The sequence below is a fragment of the Triticum aestivum genome, chromosome 7A (genome assembly GCF_018294505.1).
Source record: "Triticum aestivum cultivar Chinese Spring chromosome 7A, IWGSC CS RefSeq v2.1, whole genome shotgun sequence".
In the NCBI taxonomy this organism is placed as follows: Eukaryota; Viridiplantae; Streptophyta; class Magnoliopsida; order Poales; family Poaceae; genus Triticum; species Triticum aestivum.
The window spans coordinates 131,315,959-131,338,729 of record NC_057812.1 but is presented as its reverse complement, the minus strand read 5'-3'; positions in this window follow the sequence as shown (position 1 = coordinate 131,338,729).

Below are 22,771 nucleotides of genomic sequence, written 5' to 3'. Positions count from 1 at the left end.
AGGCTTGCACCAGTCCATAAATGGATTGCTGGAGCTTGCACACTTTGTTAGCTCCCTTTGGATCGACAAAACCTTCCGGTTGCATCATATACAACTCTTCTTCCAGAAATCCATTCAGGAATGCAGTTTTGACATCCATCTGCCAAATTTCATAGTCATAAAATGCGGCAATTGCTAACATGATTCGGACAGACTTAAGCATCGCTACAGGTGAGAAAGTCTCATCGTAGTCAACCCCTTGAACTTGTCGAAAACCTTTCGCAACAAGTCGAGCTTTGTAGATAGTAACATTACCATCAGCGTCAGTCTTCTTCTTGAAGATCCATTTATTCTCAATTGCTTGCCGATCATCGGGCAAGTCAACCAAAGTCCATACTTTGTTCTCATACATGGATCCCATCTCAGATTTCATGGCTTCAAGCCACTTTGCGGAATCTGGGCTCACCATCGCTCCTTCATAGTTCGTAGGTTCATCATGATCTAGTAGCATGACTTCCAGAACAGGATTACCGTACCACTCTGGTGTGGATCTTACTCTGGTTGATCTACGAGGTTCAGTAGTATCTTGATCTGAAGTTTCATGATCATTATCATTAGCTTCCTCACTAACTGGTGTAGGTGTCACTGAAACAGTTTTCTGTGATGTACTACTTTCCAGTAAGGGAGCAGGTACAGTTACCTCGTCAAGTTCTACTTTCCTCCCACTCACTTCTTTCGAGAGAAACTCCTTCTCTAGAAAGGATCCATTCTTAGCAACGAATGTCTTGCCTTCGGATCTGTGATAGAAGGTGTACCCAACAATCTCCTTTGGGTATCCTATGAAGACACATTTCTCCGATTTAGGTTCGAGCTTATCAGGTTGAAGTTTTTTCACATAAGCATCGCAGCCCCAAACTTTAAGAAACGACAACTTTGGTTTCTTGCCAAACCATAGTTCATAAGGTGTCGTCTCAACGGATTTTGATGGTGCCCTATTTAACGTGAATGCAGCCGTCTCTAAAGCATAACCCCAAAACGATAGCGGTAAATCTGTAAGAGACATCATAGATCGCACCATATCTAGTAAAGTACGATTAAGACGTTTGGACACACCATTACGCTGTGGTGTTCCGGGTGGCGTGAGTTGCGAAACTATTCCACAGTTTTTCAAATGTACACCAAACTCGTAACTCAAATATTCTCCTCCACGATCAGATCGTAGAAACTTTATTTTCTTGTTACGATGATTTTCAACTTCACTCTGAAATTCTTTGAACTTTTCAAATGTTTCAGACTTATGTTTCATTAAGTAGATATACCCATATCTGCTTAAATCATCTGTGAAGGTGAGAAAATAACGATATCTGCCACGAGCCTCAATATTCATCGGACCACATACATCGGTATGTATGATTTCCAACAAATCTGTTGCTCTCTCCATAGTACCGGAGAACGGTGTTTTAGTCATCTTGCCCATGAGGCACGGTTCGCAAGTACCAAGTGATTCATAATCAAGTGGTTCCAAAAGTCCATCAGTATGGAGTTTCTTCATGCGCTTTACACCGATATGACCTAAACAACAGTGCCACAAATAAGTTGCACTTTCATTATCAACTCTGCATCTTTTGGCTTCAACATTATGAATATGTGTATTACTACTATCGAGATTCAATAAGAATAGACCACTCTTCAAGGGTGCATGACCATAAAAGATATTACTCATATAAATAGAACAACCATTATTCTCTGATTTAAATGAATAACCGTCTCGCATTAAACAAGATCCAGATATAATGTTCATGCTCAACGTTGGCACCAAATAACAATTATTTAGGTCTAATACTAATCCCGAAGGTAGATGTAGAGGCAGCGTGCCGACCGCGATCACATCGACTTTGGAACCGTTTCCCACGCGCATCGTCACCTCGTCCTTTGCCAGTGTTCGCTTAATCCGTAGTCCCTGTATCGAGTTGCAAATATTAGTAACAGAACCAGTATCAAATACCCAGGTGCTACTGCGAGCTCTAGTAAGGTACACATCAATAACATGTATATCACATATACCTTTGTTCACCTTACCATCCTTCTTATCCGCCAAATACTTGGGGCAGTTCCGCTTCCAGTGACCAGTCTGCTTGCAGTAGAAGCACTCAGTTTCAGGCTTAGGTCCAGACTTGGGTCTCTTCTCCTGAGCAGCAACTTGCTTGCTGTTCTTCTTGAAGTTCCACTTCTTCTTCCCTTTGCCCTTTTTCTTGAAACTAGTGGTCTTGTTAACCATCAACACTCTATGTTTTTTTTGATTTCTACCTTCGTCGATTTCAGCATCACGAAGAGCTTGGGAATTATTTTAGTCATCCCTTGCATATTATTGTTCATCACGAAGCTCTTGTAGCTTGGTGGCAGTGATTGGAGAATTCTGTCAATGACGCAATCATCCGGAAGATTAACTCCCAATTGAATCAAGTGATTATTATACCCAGACATTTTGAGTATATGCTCACTGACAGAACTGTTCTCCTCCATCTTGCAGCTATAGAACTTATTGGAGACTTCATATCTCTCAATCCGGGCATTTGCTTGAAATATTAACTTCAACTCCTGGAACATCTCATATGCTCCATGACGTTCAAAACATCGTTGAAGTCCCAATTCTAAGCCGTAAAGCATGGCACACTGAACTATCAAGTAGTCATCAGCTTTGCTCTGCTAGACGTTCATAACATCCGGCGTTGCTCCTGCAGCAGGCCTGGCACCCAGCGGTGCTTCCAGGACGTAATTCTTCTGTGCAGCAATGAGGATAATCCTCAAGTTACGGACCCAGTCCATATAATTGCTACCATCATCTTTCAACTTTGCTTTCTCAAGGAACGCATTAAAATTCAACGGAACAACAACACGAGCCATCTATCTACAATCAACATAAACAAGCAAGATACTATCAGGTACTAAGTTCATGATAAGTTTAAGTTCAATTAATCAAATTACTTAAGAACTCCCACTTAGATAGACATCCCTCTAATCCTCTAAGTGATCACGTGATCCAAATCAACTAAACCATAACCGATCATCACATGAGATGGAGTAGTTTTCAATGGTGAACATCGTTATGTTGATCATATCTACTATATGATTCACGCTCGACCTTTCGGTCTCCGTGTTCCGAGGCCATATCTGCATATGCTAGGCTCGTCAAGTTTAACCTGAGTATTCTGCGTGTGCAAAACTGGCTTGCACTCGTTGTAGATGGACGTAGAGCTTATCACACCCGATCATCACGTGGTGTCTGGGCACGACGAACTTTGGCAACGGTGCATACTCAGGGAGAACACTTCTTGATAATTTAGTGAGAGATCATCTTATAATGCTACCGTCAATCAAAGCAAGATAAGATGCATAAAAAGATAAACATCACATGCAATCAATATAAGTGATATGATATGGCCATCATCATCTTGTGCTTGTGATCTCCATCTCCGAAGCACCGTCATGATCACCATCGTCACCGGTGCGACACCTTGATCTCCATCGTAGCATCGTTGTCGTCTCGCCAATCTTATGCTTCCACGACTATCACTACCGTTTAGTAATAAAGTAAAGCATTACATCGCGATTGCATTGCATACAATAAAGCGACAACCATATGGCTCCTGCCAGTTGCCGATAACTCGGTTACAAAACATGATCATCTCATACAATAAAAATCATGCCTTGACCATATCACATCAGAACATGCCCTGCAAAAACAAGTTAGACGTCCTCTACTTTGTTGTTGCAAGTTTTACGTGGCTGCTACGGGCTTAAGCAAGAACCAATCTCACCTACGCATCAAAACCACAACGATAGTTTGTCAAATAGACTCTGTTTTAACCTTCGCAAGGACTGGGCGTAGCCACACTTGGTTCAACTAAAGTTGGAGAGACAGTCGCCCGCAAGCCACCTATGTGCAAAGCACGTCGGGGGAACCGGTCTCGCGTAAGCATATGCGTAATGTTGGTCCGGGTCGTCTCGTCCAACAATGCCGCCGAACCAAAGTATGACATGCTGGTAGGCAGTATGACTTATATCGCCCACAACTCACTTGTGTTCTACTCGTGCATATAACATCAACATAAATAACCTAGGCTCGGATGCCACTGTTGGGTTTCGTACTAATTTCATAATTTTCCTACGCACACGCAAGATCATGGTGATGCATAGCAACGAGAGGGGAGAGTGTTGTCTACGTACCCACGCAGACCGACTGTGGAAGCATTGACACAACGTAGAGGAAGTAGTCGTACGTCTTCACGATCCAACCGATCAAGCACCGAAACTACGGCACCTCCGAGTTCGAGCACATGTTCAGCTCGATGACGATCCCCGGACTCCGATCCAGCAAAGTTTCAGGGAAGAGTTCCGTCAGCACGACGGCGTGGTGACGATCTTGATGCACTACAGCAGCAGGGCTTCGCCTAAACTCCGCTACAGTATTATCGAGGAATATGGTGGCTGGGGGCACCGCACACGGCTAAGGAATAGATCACGTGGATCAACTTGTTGTGTTTCTGGGGTGCCTCTGCCTCAGTATATAAAGGAGCCAAGGGGGAGGGGGGCGCCGGCCAGGATGAGGGCGCAGGAGGAGTCCTACTCCTTCCGGGAGTAGGACTCCCCCCCAATCCTAGTTGGACTAGGATTCCCCGAGGGGGAAAGAGAGAGAGGGGGGCCAGCCACCTCTCCTAGTCCTAATAGGACTAGGGGAGGGGGGAGGCGCGCGGACACCTTGGGCTGCCCCTTTCTCCTTTCCACTAAGGCCCATATGGCTCCCGGGGGGTTCCGGTAACCTCCCGGTACTCCGGTAAAATCCCGATTTCACCCGGAACACTTCCGATATCCAAACATAGGCTTCCAATATATCAATCTTTACGTCTCGACCATTTCGAGACTCCTCGTCATGTCCGTGATCACATCCGGGACTCCGAACAACCGTCGGTACATCAAAATGCATAAACTCATAATATAACTGTCATCGTAACCTTAAGCGTGCGGACCCTACGGGTTCGAGAACAATGTAGACATGACCGAGACATGTCTCCGGTCAATAAACAATAGCGGGACCTGGATGCCCATATTGGCTCCTACATATTCTACGAAGATCTTTTATCGGTCAGACCGCATAACAACATACGTTGTTCCCTTTGTCATCGGTATGTTACTTGCCCGAGATTCGATCGTCGGTATCCAATACCTAGTTCAATCTCGTTACCGGCAAGTCTCTTTACTCGTTCCGTAATACATCATATCACAACTAACATATTAGTTGTAATGCTTGCAAGGCTTATGTGATGTGCATTACCGAGAGGGCCCAGAGATACCTCTCCGACAATCGGAGTGACAAATCCTAATCTCGAAATACGCCAACCCAACATGTACCTTTGGAGACACCTATAGTACTCCTTTATAATCACCCAGTTACGTTGTGACGTTTGGTAGTACCCAAAGTGTTCCTCCGGTAAACGGGAGTTGCATAATCTCATAGTTATAGGAACATGTATAAGTCATGAAGAAAGCAATAGCAACATACTAAACGATCGGGTGCTAAGCTAATGGAATGGGCCATGTCAATCAGATCATTCAACTAATGATGTGACCTCGTTAATCAAATAACAACACTTTGTTCATGGTCAGGAAACATAACCATCTTTGATTAACGAGCTAGTCAAGTAGAGGCATACTAGTGACACTAAGTTTGTCTATGTATTCACACATGTATTATGTTTCCAGTTAATACAATTCTAGCATGAATAATAAACATTTATCATGATATAAGGAAATAAATAATAACTTTATTATTGCCTCTAGGGCATATTTCCTTCATAGACAAGAGGCAATTAAAGGATCCAACAAGAGATAATTAATGGACTATTTAGAATTTGAATTTCTCATGAGAAGACATACCACATAGCGACTAGATAATCTTGTAATATCAATACTAGATGGCATTCCTCATGTACACACATTTATAGGATTGTGAGGTGCACAAAGCACATCACTCCCCCACAATGGGATATTCCATTAATCTCTCACAAGATCCAAGCAAGATATGAACAAGATGTAAAAGGCTCAACGCATGACACACACGTACATGATGTGCAAACCAACACACATACTTGATTGCTCAAGATAATCAAGTTGGAAGCACAACATATACAAAAACATGCAAGGAACAAAACCAAAACATGCAAGGGGGCAAGTAACTTTCAATGTAAGCAATTGAGGTACAAGTTACCGCAAGGAGGCACATTGGATATAAGATATAATCTTGATGATTCAATTGACTTGGCTTGAGACAATAAGAATGATGAAGTCCCCTTAATTCTTCATAATGTAGCCAAGTCTCCAATGACCTCCAACATCACCTATTGATCAAGTTTGAGCTTGTTGGTCCCCAACCAAGTTGGGTCCTAAGAGGTATCACAATAGGCTTAGCTGCCCAAATGGTTCTTTGCTTCAAACCACTTTGAGTATCAACAAACTTGGCAACCACATTGTCAACCTTATCCTTCCCAAGAGAATAGACATCATCAATAAGAATTGGGTTGGATAAGTTACCACTAGTGCATGAAGAGGCGAGGTGACCTTTCTCGTGACATAGGTAGCAACGTCTACTCTTCACTTTCTTCTCACTTGATTTCTCAACTTGAGAAGCATAAGCTTGAGTCTTCTTAGGAAGAGGCTTTTATTCAACTTGAGGTTGAGAATGAGAGTGTACTTGTGGCTGCTTCCCTTGTTGCTTGTCACTAATGGGCTTCTTCTTCAATGGGCAAGATCTAACATGATGCCCTTATACTTTGCACTTGAAGCAAACAATCTTGGCCGAATTCTTGACTTCTTCTTGGCCCTTCCTTTTGTTCACCTTGGACTTCTTCTTCTTGTTGGAGTTGAATCCAAGTCCACCTTTGTCATTGGGGGATTCTTGCACACTCAAGATATTGTTGAGTGTGGATTTCCCTTCATGACTCTTTTCCAAGTCTTTCTTCAAAGAAGTGACTTGGGCCTTGAGCTCTTTGATTTCCTCTACATGGTTAGTCTCAACACAAGTACTAGAGGAAGTATAAGCTTCATTGTTAGAGCAACAAGGCAAGGAAATCAATTCATCACAAGATGTACCAACATTGTGAGTAGATGAATTACAAGGACTAGCACATGGCAATATAGCATTTTGACTAGAATTAGTGCTGGTATCCACATGAGGCTCACTAGATGTTACCTTAGAAATCATGGCCTCATGAGATATCTTTAGCTCATTATGGGATACTAGAAGATCATCATGAGAGCTTGAGAGATTTTCATGGTTTTCTTCCAATTTCCCATAATTGCTAGATAGCAACTCAAGTTGAGCCCGAAGCTCAACGTTCTCCTTCAAAATGGATGCTTCACAAGTAATAGAGTTAGTATCCCAAGCATCATCATTAACAACAAATAGGAGAGGACACCTTGGCAAGATCTTTTAAGTAAGAAGCTTCAAGTTGAGCATGAGACTCGGTGAGTTTGATGAGCTCACCCTTGATGACTCTTGAGCCATTTTCGAGGTGCTCAAAATCCTCAAGGAGTCCAGCATGAGCAACTTCAAGCTTAGCATTTTTAGTTTTGAAATCATTCCCCACCTAGAGTGCTCTATCATGAGATTCCTTTATTCTAGATAATTCTATAGCAAAGGTCTCCTCAAGAGATTCGGATGAGGTTTGTTCATGTTCAAGATCTTGAGATAGCTTCGCGATCTCATTTGCGTAATCACGCTCATGAGCTTCCATTTTCTCAATGGTGACCTCATGCTCCTCTAGATGAGATTCCAACTCCTCAATGTATTTCTTGCCTTCAATGGCAATAGACATGATTTCCATGAAGTTGGAACGAGCAAGTTTATTTTTGTGAAGAGCTTTAAAAATCATTTCCCCCTTAGTTTTTAAGGAGGCAACATTATCATTCTCTTCATCATAATCAACATCATCATCACTCTTGCCATCATCACAAGATATATTGGGATTCAAAGTGGGAGATACCTTTGAAGCCTTGGCCATAAGGCAAAATGCAATAGATGATGATGTAGGATCCGTTGAAGCACCATTCAAGACCACATCTTGTTCCATGGGGTGTTGGGTTTCCTCTACATTGTTAGCACAACAATTCGAGGACATATATGCATTTTTATCATGGCAACAAGACATAGTAAACATATCATCATGAGATTTAGTCAAGCAATTTCTACATGATATGCAAGGACTATCAACACAAGCATGTGAAACATTTGGAGTGCTCGAAGTGTTAAAGCCCAAAGAAGGAGCATTGCAATAAGATAGTGATGAAGGATCATCCACAACAAACATACTATCATCATTGCAATGACCAACACTACTCACCATATCATTACCTTGTGGCAAACCACATGTAGGTGAAGTAGAAGAAGTTGAGAAGACTCTACGGCCGGATGTGGAGGGAGAACAATCATCCCCACAAAACTTGGACACGCCATATTTATCTTGAAGCTTTGTCCACAACTCATGAGCATCCCGGAACGGCATGAGTTAAAATATAACTACATTGCTCAAAGCATCGAAAAGCACATTAGAAGCTTGAGCATTGAGATAAGAGTTTTTCTCATCCTCTAAAGATAATCTTTGGGGATCCTTTGGATGAGAAAAACCCATATCTACAATTCGCTCTAAATTTGGGTCCATGACCCTAAAAAGATTAAGCATGCGAATTACCCAAACATCAAAATTTGTGCCATCGAAACTAAGAGTGTCAGAGAATCCTAATCCCCTAGTCGACATCTTTACTCTCTAGGCAGTAAAGCCTAATAAAGAGAGACGAGGCTCTGATACCAATTGAAAGATCGTGGATGTCGCCTAAAGGGGGGGTGAATAGGCGTTTTAAAATAATTACGATTTAGGCTTGAACAAATGCGGAATAAATCTAGCGGTTAATTTGTAAAGCAAAAAACCTAAAACAACTAGGCGCACCTATGTGCACCAACAACTTATGCTAAGCAAGATAAGCAACTATGTGATAGCAAGATATATGACAAGAAACAATATGTCTATCACAAAGTAAAGTGCATAAGTAAAGAGCTCGGGTAAGAGATAACCGAGGCACGCGGAGACGATGATATATCCCGAAGTTCACACCCTTGCGGATGCTAATCTCCGTTTGAAGCGGTGTGGAGGCACAATGCTCCCCAAGAAGCCACTAGGGCCACCGTAATCTCCTCATGCCCTCGCACAATGCAAGATGTCGTGATTCCACTAAGAGACCCTCGAGGGCGGTCACCGAACCCGTACAAATGGCAACCCTTGGGGGCGGTCACCGAACCCGTACACTTTGGCAACCCTTGGGGGCGGTCACCGGTACCCGTCAAATTGCTCGGGGCGATCTCCATAACCTAATTGGAGACCCGACGCTTGCCCGAAGCTTTACACCACAATGATTGAGCTCCGAACAACACCAACCGTCTAGGGCGCCAAGGCACCCAAGAGGAACAAGCTCTAGGGTGCCCAAACACCCAAGAGTAATAAGCTTCTCAAACTTCACTTCCACGTATCACCGTGGAGAACTCAAACCGATGCACCAAATGCAATGGCAAGGGCACACGGAGTGCCCAAGTCCTTCTCTCTCAAATCCCACCGGAGCAACTAATGCTAGGGAGGAAAATGAGAGGAAGAACAAGAAGGAGAACACCAAGAACTCCAAGATCTAGATCCACGGGGTTCCCCTCACATAGAGGAGAAAGTGATTGGTGGAAATGTGGATCTAGATCTCCTCTCTCTTTTCCCTCAAAAACTAGCAAGAATCCATGGAAGGATTGAGAGTTAGCAAGCTCAAAGAAGGTCAACAATGGGGGCAAAAACGAGCTGAAGAGATGGGGAACCATTTGTTGGGTTTCGTAGTAATTTCAAAAAAATTCCTACGCACACGCAAGATCATGTGATGCATAGCAACGAGAGGGGAGAGTGTTGTCTACGTACCCAACGCAGACCGACTGCGGAAGCGCTGACACGACGTAGAGGAAGTAGTTGTACGTCTTCACGATCCAACCGATCAAGCACCGAAACTACGGCACCTCCGAGTTCGAGCACACGTTCAGCTCGATGACGATCCCTGGACTCCGATCCAGCAAAGTGTCGGGGAAGAGTTCCGTCAGCACGACGGCGTGGTGACGATCTTGATGAACTACAGTAGCAGGGCTTCGCCTAAACTCCGCTACAGTATTATCGAGGAATATGGTGGCTGGGGGCACCGCACACGGCTAAGGAATAGATCACGTGGATCAACTTGTGTGTTTCTGGGGTGCCTCTGCCTCAGTATATAAAGGAGCCAAGGGGGAGGGGGCGCCGGCCAGGAGGAGGGCGCAGGAGGAGTCCTACTCCTTTCGGGAGTAGGACTCCCCCCCCCCAATCCTAGTTGGACTAGGATTCCCTGAGGGGGAAAGAGGGAGAGGGGGGCCGGCCACCTCTCCTAGTCCTAATAGGACTAGGGGAGGGGGGAGGCACGCAGCCACCTTGGGCTGCCCCTTTATCCTTTCCACTAAAGCCCATTAAGGCCCATATGGCTCCCGGGGGGTTCCGGTAACCTCCCGGTACTCCGGTAAAATCCCGATTCCACCCGGAACAATTCCGATATCCAAACATAGGCTTCCAATATATCAATCTTTACGTATCGACCATTTCGAGACTCCTCGTCATGTCCGTGATCACATCCGGGACTCCGAACAACCTTCGGTGCATCAAAATGCATAAACTCATAATATAACTGTCATCGTAACCTTAAGCGTGCGGACCCTACGGGTTCGAGAACAATGTAGACATGACCGAGACACGTCTCCGGTCAATAACCAATAGCGGGACCTGGATGCCCATATTGGCTCCTACATATTCTACGAAGATCTTTTATCGGTCAGACCGCATAACAACATACGTTGTTCCCTTTGTCATCGATATGTTACTTGCCCGAGATTCGATCGTCGGTATCCAATACCTAGTTCAATCTCGTTACCGGCAAGTCTCTTTACTCGTTCCGTAATACATCATCTCACAACTAACATATTAGTTGTAATGCTTGCAAGGCTTATGTGATGTGCATTACCGAGAGGGCCCAGAGATACCTCTCCGACAATCGAAGTGACAAATCCTAATCTTGAAATACGCCAACCCAACATGTACCTTTGGAGACACCTGTAATGCTCCTTTATAATCACCCAGTTACGTTGTGACATTTGGTAGCACCCAAAGTGTTCCTCCGGCAAACGGGAGTTGCATAATCTCATAGTTATAGGAACATGTATAAGTCATGAAGAAAGCAATAGCAACATACTAAATGATCGGGTGCTAAGCTAATGAAATAGGTCATGTCAATCAGATCATTCAACTAATGATGTGACCTCGTTAATCAAATAACAACACCTTGTTCATGGTTAGGAAACATAACCATCTTTGATTAACGAGCTAGTCAAGTAGAGGCATACTAGTGACACTAAGTTTGTCTATGTATTCACACATGTATTATGTTTCCGGTTAATACAATTCTAGCATGAATAATAAACATTTATCATGATATAAGGAAATAAATAATAACTTTATTATTGCCTCTAGGGCATATTTCCTTCAGTCTCCCACTTGCACTAGAGTCAATAATCTAGATCACATCACCATGTGATTAACATCAATAGTTCACATCATCATGTGATTAACACCCATAGTTCACATCGCCATGTGACCAACACCCAAAGGGTTTACTAGATTCAGTAATCTAGTTCACATCGCTATGTGATTAACACCCAAGGAGTACTAAGGTGTGATCATGTTTTGCTTGTGAGAGAATCTTAGTCAACGGGTCTGCCACATTCAGATCCGCATGTATTTTGCAAATTTCTATGTCAACAATGCTCTGCATGGAGCTACTCTAGCTAATTGCTCCCACTTTCAATATGTATCTAGACCGAGACTTAGAGTCATCTAGATTAGTGTCAAAACTTGCATCGGCGTAACCCTTTATGACGAACCTTTTTTTTCACTTCCATAATCGAGAAACATATCCTTATTCCACTAAGGATAATTTTGACCGATGTCCAGTGATCTACTCCTAGATCACTATCGTACTCCCTTGACAAACTAGTGCAGGGTATACAATAGATCTGGTACACAGCATGACATACTTTATAGAACATATGGCCAAGGCATAGGGAATGACTTTCATTCTATTTCTATCTTCTGCCGTGGTCGGGCTTTGAGTCTTACTCAATTTCACACCTTGTAACATAGGCAAGAAACTCTTTCTTTGACTGTTCCATTTTGAACTACTTCAAAATCTTGTCAAGGTATGTATTTATTGAAAACCTTATCAAGCGTCTTGATCTATCTCTATAGATCTTGATGCTCAATATGTAAGCAGCTTCACCGAGGTCTTTCTTTGAAAATTCCTTTCAAACACTCCTTTATGCTTTGCAGAATAATTCTACATTATTTCCGATCAACAATATGTCATTCACATATACCTATCAGAAATGCTGTAGTACTCCCACTCACTTTCTTGCAAATACAGGCTTCACTGCAAGTCTGTATAAACCTATATGCTTTGATCAACTTATCAAGGCGTATATTCCAACTCCGAGATGCTTGCACCAGTCCATAGATGGATCGCTGGAGCTTGCATATTTTGTTAACACCTTTAGGATTGACAAAACCTTCTGGTTGTATCATATACAACTCTTCTTTAATAAATCTATTAAGGATTGCAGTTTTGTTATCCATTTGCCAGATTTCATAAAATGCGGCAATTGCTAACATGATTCGGACAGATTTAAGCATAGATACGAGTGAGAAACTCTCATAGTAGTCAACACCTTGAACTTGTCGAAAACCTTTTGCGACAATTCTACCTTTGTAGATAATAACACTACTATCAGCGCCCGTCTTCCTCTTGAAGATCCATTTATTTTTATGGCTTGCCGATCATCGGGCAAATCCATCAAAGTCCATACTTTGTTCTCATACATGTATCATATCTCAGATTTCATGGCCTCAAACCATTTCGCGGAATCTGGGCTCATCATCGCTTCCTCATAGTTCGCAAGTTCGTCATGGTCTAGTAACATGACTTCCAGAACAGGATTACTGTACCACTCTGGTGCGGATCTTACTCTGATTTACCTACGAGATTCGGTAGTAACTTGATCTGAAGTTACATGATCATTATCATTATCTTCCTCACTAATTGGTGTAGTAGTCACAAGAACAGATTCCTGTGATGAACTACTTTCCAATAAGGGAGAAGGTACAATTACCTTATCAAGTTTTCTACTTTCCTCCCACTCACTTCTTTCGAGAGAAACTCCTTCTCTAGAAAGTTTCCGAATTTAGCAACAAAAGTCTTGCCTTCGGATCTGTGATAGAAGGTGTATCCAATAGTTTCCTTTGGATATCCTATGAAGACACATTTCTCCGATTTGGGTTTGAGCTTATCAGGTTGAAACTTTTTCACATAAGCATTGCAACCTCAAACTTTAAGAAACAACAGCTTAGGTTTCTTGCCAAACCATAGTTCATACGGTGTCGTCTCAACGGATTTAGATGGTGCCCTATTTAACGTGAATGCAGCTGTCTCTAATGCATAACCCCAAAAAGATAGTGGTAGATCGGTAAGAGACATCATAGATCGCACCATATCTAATAAAGTACGGTTATGACGTTCGGACACATCATTACATTGTGGTGTTCTAGGTGGCGTGAGTAGTGAAACTATTTCACATTGTTTTTAACTGAAAGCCAAACTCGTAACTCAAATACTCTTCTCTACGATCAGATCGTAGAAACTTTATTTTCTTGTTACGATGATTTTTCACTTCACTCTGAAATTCTTTGAACTTTTCAAATGTTTCAGACTTATGTTTCATCAAGTAGATATACTCATATCTGCTCAAATCATCTGTGAAGATCAGAAAATAATGATACCTGTCGCGAGCCTCAATATTCATCGGACCACATACATCAGTATGTATGATTTCCAACAAATCTGTTGCTCGCTCCATTGTTCCGAAGAACGGAGTCTTAGTCATCTTGCCCATGAGGCATGGTTCGCAAGCATCAACTGATTCATAATCAAGTGATTCCAAAAGCCCATCAGCATGGAGTTTCTTCATGCGCTTTACACCAATATGACCTAAACGGCAGTGCCACAAATAAGTTGCACTATCATTATTAACTTTGCATCTTTTGGTTTCAATATTATGATTATGTGTATCACTACGATCGAGATCCAACGAACTATTTTCATTGGGTGTGTAACCATATAAGGTTTTATTCATGTAAACAGAACAACAATTTATTCTCTTACTTAAATGAATAACCGTATTACAATAAACATGATCAAATCATATTCATGCTTAACGCAAACACCAAATAACACTTATTTAGGTTCAACACTAATCCCGAAATTATAGGGAGTGTGCGATGATGATCATATCAATCTTGTAACCACTTCCAACACACATCGTCACTTCACCCTTAACTAGTCTCTGTTTATTCCGCAACTCCTGTTTCGAGTTACTAATCTTAGCAACTGAACTAGTATCAAATACTGAGTGGTTGCTATAAACACTAGTAAAGTACACATCAATAAGATGTATATCAAATATACTTATGTTCACTTTGCCATCCTTCTTATCCGCCAATCACTTGGGGTAGTTCCGCTTCTAGTGACCAGTCCCTTTGCAGTAGAAGCACTTAGTCTCAGGCTTAGGACCAGACTTGGGCTTCTTCACTTGAGCAGCAACTTGCTTGCCGTTCTTCTTGAAGTTCCCCTTCTTCCCTTTGCCCTTTTCTTGAAACTAGTGGTCTTGTTAACCATCAACACTTGATGTTTTTCTTGATTTCTACCTTCGTCGATTTCAGCATCACGAAGAGCTTGGGAATTATTTTAGTCATCCCTTGCATATTATAGTTCATCATGAAGTTCTACTAACTTGGTGATGGTGACTAGAGAATTCTGTCAATCACTATTTTATCTAGAAGATTAATTCCCACTTGATTCAAGCGATTGTAGTACCCAGACAATCTGAGCACATGCTCACTAGTTGAGCGATTCTCCTCCATCTTTTAGCTATAGAACTTGTTGGAGACTTCATATCTCTCAACTCGGGTATTTGCTTGAAATATTAACTTCAATTCTTGGAACATCTCATATGGTCCATGACGTTCAAAACGTCTTTGAAGTCCCGATTCTAAGCCGTTAAGCATGGTGCACTAAACTATCAAGTAGTCATCATATTGAGCTAGCCAAACGTTCATAACGTCTGCATCTGCTCCTGCAATAGGTCTGTCACCTAGCGGTGCATCAAGGACATAATTCTTCTGTGCAGCAATGAGGATAAACCTCAGATCACGGATCCAATCCGCATCATTGCTACTAACATATTTCAACACAATTTTTCTCTAGGAACATATCAAAATAAACATATGAAAGCAACAACGCAAGCTATTGATCTACAACATAATTTGCAAAATACTACCAGGACTAAGTTCATGATAAATTTAAGTTCAATTAATCATATTACTTAAGAACTCCCACTTAGATAGACATCCATCTAATCTTCTAAGTGATTACGTGATCCATATCAACTAAACCATAACCGATCATCACGTGAGATGGAGGAGTTTTCAATGGTGAACATCACTATGTTGATCATATCTACTATATGATTCACGCTCGACCTTTCGGTCTCCATGTTCCGAGGCCATATCTGCATATGCTAGGCTCGTCAAGTTTAACCTGAGTATTCTGCGTGTGCAAAACTGGCTTGCACCCATTGTAGATGGACGTAGAGCTTATCATACCCGATCATCACGTGGTGTCTGGGCACGACGAACTTTGGCAACGGTGCATACTCAGGGAGAACACTTCTTGATAATTTAGTGAGAGATCATCTTATAATGCTACCGTCAATCAAAGCAAGATAAGATGCATAAAAAGATAAACATCACATGCAATCAATATAAGTGATATGATATGGCCATCATCATCTTGTGCTTGTGATCTCCATCTCCGAAGCACCGTCATGATCACCATCGTCACCGGCGCGACACCTTGATCTCCATCGTAGCATCGTTGTCGTCTCGCCAATCTTATGCTTCCACGACTATCGCTACCGCTTAGTGATAAAGTAAAGCATTACATCGCGATTGCATTGCATACAATAAAGCGACAACCATATGGCTCCTGCCAGTTGCCGATAACTCGGTTACAAAACATGATCATCTCATACAATAAAATTCAGCATCATGCCTTGACCATATCACATCACAACATGCCCTGCAAAAACAAGTTAGACGTCCTCTACTTTGTTGTTGCAAGTTTTACGTGGCTGCTACGGGCTTAAGCAAGAACCAATCTCACCTACGCATCAAAACCACAACGATAGTTTGTCAAATAGACTCCGTTTTAACCTTCGCAAGGACCGGGCGTAGCCACACTTGGTTCAACTAAAGTTGGAGAGACAGTCGCCCGCAAGCCACCTATGTGCAAAGCACGTCGGGGGAACCGGTCTCGCGTAAGCGTACGCGTAATGTTGGTCCGGGTCGTCTCGTCCAACAATGCCGCCGAACCAAAGTATGACATGCTGGTAGGCAGTATGACTTATATCGCCCACAACTCACTTGTGTTCTACTCGTGCATATAACATCAACATAATAACCTAGGCTCGGATGCCACTGTTGGGTTTCGTAGTAATTTCAAAAAAATTCCTACGCACACGCAAGATCATGTGATGCATAGCAACGAGAGGGGAGAGTGTTGTCTATGTACCCAACACAGACCGACTGCGGAAGCGCTGACACGACGTAGAGGAAGTAGTCGTACGTCTTCACGATCCAACCGATCAAGCACCGAAACTACGGCACCTCCGAGTTCGAGCACACGTTCAGCTCGATGACGATCCCCGGACTCCGATCCAGCAAAGTGTCGGGGAAGAGTTCCGTCAGCACGACGGCGTGGTGACGATCTTGATGAACTACAGCAGCAGGGCTTCGCCTAAACTCCGCTACAGTATTATCGAGGAATATGGTGGCTGGGGGCACCACACACGGCTAAGGAATAGATCGCGTGGATCAACTTGTGTGTTTTTGGGGTGCCTCTGCCTCAGTATATAAAGGAGCCAAGGGGGAGGGGGGCGCCGGCCAGGAGGAGGGCGCAGGAGGAGTCCTACTACTTTCGGGAGTAGGACTCCCCCCCCCCAATCCTAGTTGGACTAGGATTCCCTGAGGGGGAAAGAGGGAGAGGGGGGCCGGCCACCTCTCCTAGTCCTAATAGGACTAGGGGAGGGGGGAGGCGCGCAGCCACCTTGGGCTGCCCCTTTCTCCTTTCCACTAAAGCCCATTAAGGCCCATATGGCTCCCGGGGGGTTCCGGTAACCTCCCGGTACTCCGGTAAAATCCCGATTTCACCCGGAACAATTCCGATATCCAAACATAGGCTTCCAATATATCAATCTTTACGTCTCGACCATTTCGAGACTCCTCGTCATGTCCGTGATCACATCCGGGACTCCGAACAACCTTCGGTACATCAAAATGCATAAACTCATAATATAACTGTCATCGTAACCTTAAGCGTGCGGACCCTACGGGTTTGAGAACAATGTAGACATGACCGAGACACGTCTCCGATCAATAACCAATAGCGGGACCTGGATGCCCATATTGGCTCCTACATATTCTACGAAGATCTTTTATCGGTCAGACCGCATAACAATATACGTTGTTCCCTTTGTCATCGGTATGTTACTTGCCCGAGATTCGATCGTCGGTATCCAATACCTAGTTCAATCTCGTTACCGGCAAGTCTCTTTACTCGTTCCGTAATACATCATCTCACAACTAAAATATTAGTTGTAATGCTTGCAAGGCTTATGTGATGTGCATTACCGAGAGGGCCCATAGATACCTCTCCGACAATCGAAGTGACAAATCCTAATCTCGAAATACGCCAACCCAACATGTACCTTTGGAGACACCTGTAATGCTCCTTTATAATCACCCAGTTACGTTGTGACGTTTGGTAGCACCCAAAGTGTTCCTCCGGCAAACGGGAGTTGCATAATCTCATAGTTATAGGAACATGTATAAGTCATGAAGAAAGCAATAGCAACATACTAAACGATCGGGTGCTAAGCTAATGAAATAGGTCATGTCAATCAGATCATTCAACTAATGATGTGACCTCGTTAATCAAATAACAACACCTTGTTCATGGTTAGGAAACATAACCATCTTTGATTAACGAGCTAGTCAAGTAGAGGCATACTAGTGACACTAAGTTTGTCTATGTATTCACACATGTATTATGTTTCCGGTTAATACAATTCTAGCATGAATAATAAACATTTATCATGATATAAGGAAATAAATAATAACTTTATTATTGCCTCTAGGGCATATTTCCTTCACCATTGGGGAAGAAGACCCCCTTAAATAGGTCCCCACGAATCTGCCCGTTATGTACAAATAACATAGGAGCGGTACAACCTCTATGAGCACTGGTACAACCGGTAACAGGCAATAAGCGGTACAACCGGCCCACAACCGCCCAACAACCGCACCACAACAGAGACCAGTTCGGTGGTAGAGCGGTACATGACCGGTACAACCTCTGGACCAATTCTGGAGCGGTACAACCGCTCCAAACACCGGTTGTACTGGTCAAGCGGTACAACCTCTCCATGGGGTGGTACAACCTCTCTGTGTAAAACAGGCAATATCAAAACAGCCACAACTTTCGCATACGAGCTCCGAATACAACGAAACCAAGTTTGTTGGAAAGCTAACGACAAGGGCTAACACAATCTTGAGAGAAATAACAATAATAAGCAAATGAGAAAAGTACCATAATAAAATGATGAGAACCCTTCCTCAGATAAGACCGGTAAAACCTCCAACACCGAAAACATCATAGAAGATGCATGCGAACTCCGTTTTCGATGAACTCAAGCTTGTCATCAAGATGACCATAAGCTCTAAGACTCACAAATGGAACCAAACAAGAACCAAGAAAGATAATGCAAGGATGCAATGGTTTGAGCTCTCGACGAGCGATACGATCAAGCTACTCACTAGAGAGCCCCCTTGATAGTACGACAATCGATCCTACAACCCGGTCTCCCAACTACCACTATGAGACTGGTAAAATAGAAGACCTATCAAGGGCAAACCTTTGCCTTGCACATAGTCCACTTGATCTAGATGATGATGATCTTGACTTCCTCAAGTTGGACCACCTTTCTTGATTGTGTTGGCTCGATGAAGACTAGTTGATTGCTCCCCGTACTCCACTATGGGTGAGCCACTCTTTGGCACATCTTCACAATTCCATTGACACCACAATGGACGGCAAGCTTCAAGCTTGATTGCTCCCCCATACTCCATTATGGGTGAGCCACTCTTCGAGTTGCTCCACTTGAACTTGCACACTGCAAACTTGATGACGATCACCACTTGATGTCATACTCCATGGGTTGTATGAGATCTTCCTCTTGACGCAAGACCATGGAAACATACCTAACCCCCAAAAGAACTCTCACGTAGACCATGGGTTAGTACACAAAGCATAATGGACAATGCTTACCATACCATGGGATCACTTGATCCCTCTCGGTACTTCTTCTACGCTTTGTGAGTTGATCAACTTGATTCACTCTTGACTTAGTCTTGATCAACATTGAATCTTTCCAACTCTCTTCATTTGGATGATGTCTTGAAGGTAAACATGAATGATCACACAATCTTCTTCTTCAAGACATGCTTGCAATAAGCTCAACTCACACATGACCAACATTTGGATAATTCCTTGAAAAGCACTTTGGCCATCTCAACTCACACATGACCAATCTTTGGATAATTCCTTGAAAAGCACTTTGGCCATCTCATAAACTCCTTGAAACCAACACATGGACTTCAAGACAATCCTATGGACAAAACCTTCAAATATAACTCAAGGCAACCATTAGTCCATAGAGATTGTCATCAATTACCAAAACCAAACATGGGGGCACCGCATGTTCTTTCACGGTCTATACTATGCTTATGCATATGTGTGCTAGAAACACCAATGGGGATTCCGTACTCCCTGAGAACGCATTTTTATTCCATTGTCCCACTCTTCATTATAATTCTTGCACCTCATTTACATTTATGTTATTTAGTTATGAGTTGCAACACCACTCAACAATTGTTTATATCCTACCTCACCCTGCTTTAAGTCTACAATTTTTTGCAAGAACAATATGAAGGAAATATGCCATAGAGGCAATAATAAAGTTATTATTTATTTCCTTATATCATGATAAATGTTTATTATTCATGCTAGAATTGTATTAACCGGAAACATAATACATGTGTGAATACATAGACAAACAGAGTGTCACTAGTATGCCTCTACTTGACTAGCTCGTTGATCAAACATGGTTAAGTTTCCTAACCATTGAGATGGGTTGTCATTTGATTAACAGGATCACATCATTAGGAGAATGATGTGATTGACTTGGCCCATTCCGTTAGCTTAGCACTTGATCGTTTAGTTTGTTGCTATTGCTTTCTTCATGACTTATACATGTTCCTATGACTATGAGATTATGCAACTCCCGTTTACCGGAGGAACACTTTGTGTGCTACCAAATGTCACAACTTAACTGGGTGATTATAAAGGTGCTCCACAGGTGTCTCCAAAGGTACTTGTTGGGTTGGCGTATTTCGAGATTAGGATTTGTCACTCTGATTGTCAGAGAGGTATCTCTGGGCCCTCTTGGTAATGCACATCACTTAAGCCTTACAAGCATTGCAACTAATGAGTTAGTTGCGGGATGATGTATTACAGAACGAGTAAAGAGACTTGCCGGTAACGAGATCGAACTAGGTATTGAGATACCGATGATCGAATCTCGGGCAAGTAACATACCGATGACCAAGGTTGTCAGAATCGCGATTTTGAATCGGATCGGAACCCCGATGGTAGGATCACAAATCATAGAATCTTCACTATCAGAATCGTAGAAGCGTAGATTCTATGAAGTAAAATCGTAGAATCAGAGGGGTTAGTTTGGGTCGTAAAGTCGTAGAATCGTATAATAGAATCGCGATTCTGACAACCTTGTCGATGACAAAGGGAACAACATATGTTGTTATGCGGTCTGACCGATAAAGATCTTCGTAGAATATGTGGGAGCCAATATGAGCATCCAGGTTCCGCTATTGGTTATTGACCGGAGACGTGTCTCGGTCATGTCTACATAGTTCTCAAACCCGTAGGGTCCGCACGCTTAACGTTACGATTACAGTTTTTATTATGAGTTTATGTGTTTTGATGTACCTAAGGTTGTTCGGAGTCCCGGATGTGATCACGGACATGACGAGGAGTCTCAAAATGGTCGAGACATAAAGATTGATATATTGGACGACTATATTCGGACACCGGAAGTGTTCCGGAGAAGTTTCGGATAAAATCGGAGTGCCGGAGGGTTATCGGAACCCCCGGGGCAACTAATGGGCCTCGATTGGCCTTACTGGAGAGAGAGAGAGGGGCGGCCAGGGCAGGCCGCACGCCCCCTCCCCCTTGAGTCTGAATTGGACAAGGAAGGGGGCGGCGCCCCCCTTTCCTTCTCCCTCTCCCTCTCCCTCTCCTTCCTTCCCCCTCTCTCCCTTTTGGTGGAAACCTACTAGGACTTGGAGTCCTAGTAGGATTCCCTCTTGGGGGCGCGCCATAGAGGGTCGGCCGGCCTCCCCCTTTCTCCTTTATATACGGGGGCAGGGGGCACCCTAGAGACACAATAATTGATCATTGATCACTTAGCCGTGTGCGATGCCCCCCTCCACCATAGTCCACCTCGATAATACTGTAGCGGTGCTTAGGCGAAGCCCTGCGTCGGTAGAACATCAACATCATCACCACGCCGTCGTGCTGACGAAACTCTCCCTCAACACTCGGCTGAATCGGAGTTCGAGGGACGTCATCGGGCTGAACGTGTGCTGAACTCGGAGGTGTCGTACGTTCGGTACTTGATCGGTCGGATCGTGAAGACGTACGACTACATCAACCGCGTTGTGCTAACGCTTCCGCATCCGGTCTACGAGGGTACGTAGATTACACTCTCCCCTCTCGTTGCTATGCATCACCATGATCTTGCATGTGCGTAGGAGTTTTTTTGAAATTACTACGTTCACCAACAGTGGCATCCGAGCCAGGTTTTATACATTGATGTTATGTGCACGAGTAGAACACAAGTGAGTTGTGGGCGATATAAGTCATACTGCTTACCAGCATGTCATACTTTGGTTCGGCGGTATTGTTGGATGAAGCGGCCCGGACCGACATTACGCGTACGCTTATGCGAGACTGGTTCTACCGACGTGCTTTGCACAGAGGTGGCTAGCGGTGTCAATTTCTTCAACTTTAGTTGAACCGAGTGTGGCTAAGCTCGGTCCTTGTGAAGGTTAAAACAACATCAACTTGACAAACTATCGTTGTGGTTTTGATGCGTAGGTAAGAACGGTTTTTGCTAAGCCCGTAGCAGCCACATAAAACTTGCAACAACAAAGTAGAGGAATCTAACTTGTTTTTGCAGGGCATGTTGTGATGTGATATGGTCAAGACATGATGCTAAATTTTATTGTATGAGATGATCATGTTTTGTAACCGAGTTATCGGCAACTGGCAGGAGCCATATGGTTGTCGCTTTATTGTATGCAATGCAATCGCCTTGTAATGCTTTACTTTATCA